Consider the following 7,500-nt stretch of genomic DNA (forward strand, 5'->3'; position numbering starts at 1 on the left):
TGTATAGTGTATGAGCATGATAGATAGATCTCTCTCGATCTTTTATATCGATTTATCTTTCGCTTTATATGTCCGTCTATTTGCATTTCTCCTTCTTTCTGTGTTTATAGATATCAACTTATGTTTATATTTGTCTGTCTGTGTGTCTATACATCTGTGTCCTTTTATAGACCACTCTATCTCTCTGTATATCCATATACTTGTTCGTCTATATATATATATATATATATATATATATATATATATATATATATATATATATATATATATATATATAACTCAATGTTAATATTATAAAAAAAATAGATATAAGTAGAACGCAATCTACATTAACAAAACGTTTTGATAAAAAATAGGACGATTTTTTTCTGTGCATATGAAGCAGGACTTTCATTTTCCGTCTTGACATAAAGCCTCATTCAAGTGATGAAAATGTTCCTCTTTTTTCCTCTCTGCTAATTGCTTACGCTGTTCACATTTTCCATTTTAAATAGAACGTTTTGGGTTTGTGACATAAAGCACACCGTATGAATGCGTACACAATTGCGCACATACATGCACAGTCATGCACACACGTCAACACAGACGGTACGACACATGAACGCACGTATGTTTAGATTCAATTGCATGTGCATATTCTCAGACAGACACACACACACACACATACACAAAAATATAAGTGCACACACCGTGTACACGTTCACACATAAATGTTCAAACAACATCAATGATCAAAACAAGGAAAATGTTACTGTACAACAAAAAAGGAAATGTTTAATTGTCTGATATTGCGATAACTGTGAATAGCGATGACTAGCGAGACTTCCGGTCGTTTCATATCCGTTAAAGACGTTACACTTATTGGGTGTAGTTTAATGTTTTTTGAAATTTGAAAATCGTCGATAGGTCATCACATGTTTGATATCGGTCATACGTTCGTTTTGTTTTGTTTCTCTCTCTCTCTCTCTCTCTCTCTCTCTCTCTCTCTCTCTCTCTCTCTCTCTCTCTCTCTCTCTCTCTCTCTCTCTCTCTCTCTCTCGCTCCTCTCTCTCTCTCTCTCTCTCTCTCTCTCTCTCTCTCTCTCTCTCTCTCTCTCTCTCTCTCTCTCTCTCTCTCTCTCTCTTGCTCTCGCTCTCTCTCTCTCTCTCTCTCTCTCTCTCTCTCTCTCTCTCTCTCTCTCTCTCTCTCTCTCTCTCTCTCTCTCTCTCTCTCTCTCTCTCTCTCTCCACCTCAACCTTATCTTTAGTGGTCCATTCCACCTTTCTACTTATCGCTCAGTGCCCACCCTAATCTTCCTTCCTTTTGTACGTATTCATGCGTCCTTAGAACCCCGATTGTAAGACGAGCTTCTCTCAAGGAGTCCTGCCGTATGAACAAGGAGTCCTTCTCTTACGTAGAGAGAAAAGGAAGACAGATCTGCATCAATTAAAGCCACGGATATAAGAGAAAATAACTTGTATCTGGGTTGGGTCGCCATATGATGGTGATGATGATGATGATTGCAACACTAATAGGAACTATGATAATGATGCTAGTAATGAAGCTGATGATAATTATTGTTGTGATATTGATCATGATGAGAAGATAGTGATGATGCTAATGATGATTTTATGAATGTTGTCTTGTTATAATTATTAATATATTTGTTATTATTAGTGTTATCATTATTTTCCTCTACTCTGCTTATCATAATTATGACACGATTTTCAAAATAATGAAATAAAAGAACAAATAACAAGCTTGATCTAATTTGATAATCAACAGAAGCAGAATAGCCCATCTAAAGCAAACCCCCATTATCAAAGTTTGTTGTGCAATTCCTTAGACTTGGGAAGTACTTGCGAATAGTATAGTGTTAGATCGGCACTCCCACTCACGCATAATCATACATTTAGTTTAGAGGCATCGGAAGTTACTTTAACATGTACGTTTATGTACGTGTAACATAAGCATACTCTCTCGTACGCACATACAGTAACAGACATGTAGACAGAGAAACATAGGGTTTTACAGACACACACACACAGACAGAGAGAGAGAGAGAGAGAGAGAAGGAAACAAACAAACAAACACAAAAAACAAAGCCTTGAAGGGGGGTGGGGGTTAGGGGATGCCGCACCTCCTGATGAATGCCTCGTGTTCCTTGCACAGTGTCTGTTGAGATAATGGAAAACCTCTCAATAGAAACAGACAGGGTGCAGATTGTCGTGGTGAGGTGTACCGTGCGGAGGAGGGGGGGGAGGGAGAGGGATTACAAAGAAGGATAGGGAGGGAGAGAGAAGGGGATGGGGAGGGAGGGAGAGAGAGGGGTGGGGAGGGAGGGAGAGAGAGGGGGATGGGGAGGGAAGGAGAGAGAGGGGGATGGGGAGGGAGGGAGAGAGAGGAGAATGGGGAGGGAGGGAGAGAAGAGGGAGAAGGGTAGGGGTAGTGGTATAGAGAAAAAGAGAAGGAGAGAGAGAGAGAGAGAGAGAGAGAGAGAGAGAGAGAGAGAGAGAGAGAGAGCTGTATTGAGGTAGAGGAATTAGTAAAATGATGATGATGAAAAGAAGAGGGAGAGGGGAGGAGGCATAAAGATGATTAGGAGGAGGAGGAGAGGGAGAGATGCACAAAGACGATGATGATGAAAAGGTAGAGGGAGAGAGAAAGGGGAGGAAAGGAGGGCTTAAAGACACAAAGGCGATGAAGAGAGAGAGATGGGGAGGAGGAGGAGGAGGAAGGGTAGCTATGAGAGAGGAGGGGAAGGGAAGGAGAGAGAGAGAGAGAGAGAGAGAGAAAAGGAGGGAGGGAGTGGGGGGACAGCAAAAACTAAAGAGAAAGAGAAAGGGGGAAGGAAGGCAGGATTGGTGGGATAGAAACTGTTACGCGTATTTTTTATATGTTTTTTCTTTGTTTGTGTCGTTCATTTATATTATCGATATCAGCTTGTTCTTTTGACCTATCATACTACAACATGCCAACTCTCCCCCCCTCTCTCTCTCTCTCTCTCTCTCTCTCTCTCTCTCTCTCTCTCTCTCTCTCTCTCTCTCTCTCTCCCTCCCCTTTTCCTTCGCCTCACTCCCTCCTTCTCCCCCACCCCTTCCCTCATTTTCCTCATCCTTATTCTCCTCCCCCCCACCCCCCCACCCTCGACTTCCCTCATGCCTTGCTCATTATTCCCTCATCTCTACCCCTCCCCTCACCCTTCCTTCGTTACCCCCCCCCCCCCTCCCTCTCTCCCTCCTTCTCATGATCTCGATCTGATGAAGTAGTCTTCTATTGCAAGTTGGCGGTATTGATTAAGAGATGAAGCTTGCAAGCCTGTTCCATCCCGCATCCAAACAAAACTCTGGTGCAAGCGACAAAAAGGCGGGAGTTATGGAAAATGGCGACCTTTGGCACCTCTCGCATGGCTCTGCTATCTCTCCGTTGCCGGACGGTTTTTTTTTTCATTCTAAAATTATATCTATATATATATTTTTTAATTATGAGCTTCAAGTTTTGTTAACTTCCGTCGTTAGGATAGTTCATATTCCTCTAATGAGACTACTTTGCATACGGAAGCCTATTTGCTGTTCGTGATTCAAGAGCATTAGGATCACTCGAGTGGCGAGTATATCCTCTTCATCCCTCACGCCTTGCCCCTCTATCAAGCAAATTTCAAGAGCGGCCGCAACTCTTGAGAGGAAGATAAAGAGAGAGAAAGAGGGGAGGGGGCGAAGCAACGAGCGGCCTCGACAGCCAGCCAATGAGAGAGACAATTCATTAAGCAGGCTCCCCTCGAACCGAAGTGCTGCCGGGCGCCGCGACCCAAAGTCTCGTACCGGCCGGGCCACAGGAGGGTGTTCGGCGGCGGTGCCAATATCATCTCGGCGGGAACACCAAAGTGGTCGGCCGTCACGCGAGGGTGCCTGGCTCTCTGTGGTGCCCTGACTGTGCCTGTGCCAGTTCTCCGTGGCCTTGGTGGACTCGCCTTGTTACACAGACGGGACGCTGTGAAGTGCTGTGAATATTTACAGCAGCTGAATTTAGGAGGATTGTGTGTGCGTGTCTCGACGGGAAATTGACGAGTGTGATGGTAGTTTTGATATTATGAATATTTTGTTTTTTATTTTTTGTGGTGAATATTTCCTCGGTGCGTAACGCCAAGTTGTGAAGTGTTTGTGTTTCAAGAAGAATGAAGATTTTTTTTATTGTACTGTGCTGTCGAAGTGAAACATGATAATTCAAGTGACTCAGAAAGAGAGATAGAACAAAATACATATATATATACAAGGAAAAAAAATATATATATACAAACTTTCTGCAATACAAAGAAACCACCCAACCAACATAGACCCCCCAAAAAAGTGATCATATTAAAGAAAACCAACGGAATTTCACAACCCAACAATAAGTGCCACAGAACCTCGCAAGTTAACCCAGCCCTGCCAAAGCGATCACAAATTATCCATGGACATGAGATAACCATCAGTATTCAAGATGAAGGCGACAGATACACCTGACAACCCTTTTTTTATATGTATCGTTACGCCCTCCCTGTAGAGAACCCACCCTTACCCACCCTCGCCCACCCTTAAGCTGGCCTCGCCCTGGCACACCCCTGGATCCGTGCCCTTGTTTTTGTTGTTGTTGTAGATATTGTTTAGAGAATTGTCGTTCGATTTATTGTTTTTTATTATTGTTGCTTCAACTGTTTTTGTTGTATTGTTTTTGTTGGTGTTGTCTTCCCTTTTTTAGAGCTTATTTGTTTCCTTAATTTTTTTTTTTTCTTCTTCAATGTCCTTGTTTTTCTTTACTCTTCCCTTCCTCTCCTCCCCTTCATTTACTTCTCATCCCCTCTTTTCTCTTCCCTCCTCTTACCTTCACTTCCCTTCTCTTCTCTTCTTTTCTCTTCTTTTCTCTTCTTTTCTCTTTTTTTTTCCTTTCCCCTTTTTGTTACCATAAGCTCCCCCTGTTTGCCCTTGCTTATTTCTTATTGTTTGTAATCGTTATTTTAATTTTATTTTTTCTCGAACTCTCTATTCTCTTCCTTTCTTTATTTTCCTCTTATTTCTCCCCGCTGTTTATTCTCCCTCTTTCTCTCTATTTTTTTTTTTTTTCATTTTTCTTTTTTTCTTTTTTTTATTATTTCTCCCATTCCTCACTTTTCTGTATTTTCTTTTATTTTGTCTTGTAGTCTGCAATGAAGTATGCAACCATAGGGAAAGACACCAACAATAAGATCACAACAGCATTAGCAACAACAACGCAGGCAACATTAATAGCTGCAGTATAGCATCATCAACGACCATAGCATTAGCATCTACAACAATATTAACAACATTAGCAACAACAATAGCAACAGCGAACGCCCCCTTCTTCAACAACACAGTATCATTAACAACAACAATATCACCATCACCATTACCAACAACAACAACAACATCACCATTACCAACAACAACAACATCACCATCACCACCAACAACAAATTCTCCATCACCATCACCACCACCAACAACACCAACATCATCACCGTCACCACTACCAACATCATCACCAACAACAACAACAACAACATCAACACCGAGCTGCCTTGTGCCATGGCGTCACCAGACTACCTCTTGCGTTACCATGTTATGAATCATTTCCTTGGGCGAAAGGGAGCCGAGCAGGGCGGAAGGTGGGCGGGCGTGAGGGTTGGTGGGCGTGCAGGTGGGTAAGTGGGTAGGTGGGTGGTGTGGGTGGGAGTGTTGCTCGGGTTTTCACGTGTTTATTTTCGTGGTTAATTTATTTGTTTGTTTTGTTTTCTTGTTTTTTTTCTTATGCTATGTCACTGGTTTTCCTGTGTAGTTGGTTTGGGTCATTTGTTTACGTTGCGTTATATGTTGTGTGAGAGAGAGAGAGAGAGAGAGAGAGAGAGAGAGAGAGAGAGAGAGAGAGAGAGAGAGAGAGAAGGAGAAAGAGAGAGAGACTCACAGACTCAAGCACAGAAACAAATAGGGAATATGTTCAGAAACAAGTAACAGGACCTCACTTTTCCTTATCTTTCCTTCAAATTTATCAGTCGGGGGTGGAGGTGAGTGGGGGGTAGAGGTAGGGAAGAGAGAGATAGGAGTTTGAATGTGGAAGGAATAGTAATGCCTGTCAGTGTGTGTGTTTGTATGTGTGTGTCTGTGTTTGCGTTTGTTTGTGTTTATATGTGTGTGTGTGTCTGTCTGTATGTGTGTGTGTGTGTGTGTTTGTATGCGTGCGTGTGTGTGTGTGTGTGTCTGTCTGTCTGTCTGTGTTTGTATTTGTGTGTGTGTGTGTTTGTGTGTGTGTGTACTTGCGGGAACATATATGCGTTTGTCTGTGTATGTATGCCAGCCTGTCTGTTTATTTTTCTCAGTTTAAGTATCTTTTTTTCTTTATCTCTGCCCACGTATATATACCTTGCAAACGCGAAGCAAAAGTTGCCTGAGTGTCTCTGAGTGCTTCCAGAATAACAGAGAGAAGAGTTAGCGAGTGGCGAGGAGCGAGAGAAAGAGATGAGAGAGGGATTGAAGAGGTGAAGAGGCTGAGTTAATAAACAACAGAAAAGGCATAGCAGAGACTAAAACCACAGAAAAGAAGAATTGAAGACCAAATTACGTGTATAGTTCGTCTGTTGTTGTTGTTTTTTTCTGTTTTTTTTTTTCCTTTTCTCTTTTTTTTACGTGTAATTCGAATCCCCAAAAATAGAAGCTTGTTCATGTCATTTCGTTCAAGTCATTTTTCCCCAAAAAATTTCCTTATATTGCCTTCGTCTCTCTTTCGCCCCCCCCCCCCCAGCCCCTCCCCTCCACCTTGTTCCCCTTGTTCCTCTGCTTGTAAAATAGACGCGTAGTAAAAAAAATATAGGGAGTGCTTGCATAGAGTGCGAGGGAAGCAAGCACTCACAGGGAAGGGGAGACTATGGAGAGGGAGCGAAAGAGAGAGAGAAAAAAGGAGTGAGGTTTGCAAGTAACAAGGGGAGCGGCAGTAAGGGGAGAGGGCGAGGGGAGAAGGGATAGGGATAGGGATAGGGAGAGAGGGTAAAGGGCAGGGGACGGGGACGGGTTGGAGGGAGCGAAGGTGAGAGAAGGGGTAGGGGGAGGGGGAAGGGAAGAGAAAGGGGACTGACGAAGGACGGGGCGAAGAGAGAAGGAGACAGAGGGTGGGGGATGGGGAGGGGAAGAGGGCGAGTAGGGAGGAACGGGGGGGGGGGATTTGTTTTGAAGGAGGTGCGGCGAAGCGAGGCGGGAAAGTAGAGAGAAAGAGAGAGGGGGAGGGAGGGAGAGAAGGGGAGAAAGATGCAGAAGAAGGATGAAAGGAGGGGAAGCGAAGCGGGGATGAGAGAGGGAGAGAGAGAGGGGGGGGGGGTAGAAACCCGAACAAAATAAAAAGAAAGAAATAACTCTATGTACGAGAACGGTGAAAATAATGCAAACTAAACAAGTCGGATATGAAAGAAGAGAATTTAAGTAAAGTCAAGAAAAGCAAAGGCACTGTGTGTGGGAATGCCTTGACAATAGCCTGTTT

The 7,500-nt window shown here is 43.3% G+C and overlaps 1 protein-coding gene across 1 annotated transcript in view; it reads left to right on the plus strand.

The window, feature by feature from the left end:
* The window catches only part of LOC122246261 (Schwannomin interacting protein 1), a 224,433-nt gene that overhangs the window by 179,823 nt on the left and 37,110 nt on the right, over window positions 1–7,500 (plus strand). The gene's annotated exons all lie outside the window — the stretch shown is intronic.

Source organism: Penaeus japonicus, unplaced genomic scaffold, assembly GCF_977035675.1.
Source record: "Penaeus japonicus unplaced genomic scaffold, GWHDUDI00000001_assembly GWHDUDI00000012, whole genome shotgun sequence".
In the NCBI taxonomy this organism is placed as follows: domain Eukaryota; kingdom Metazoa; phylum Arthropoda; class Malacostraca; order Decapoda; family Penaeidae; genus Penaeus; species Penaeus japonicus.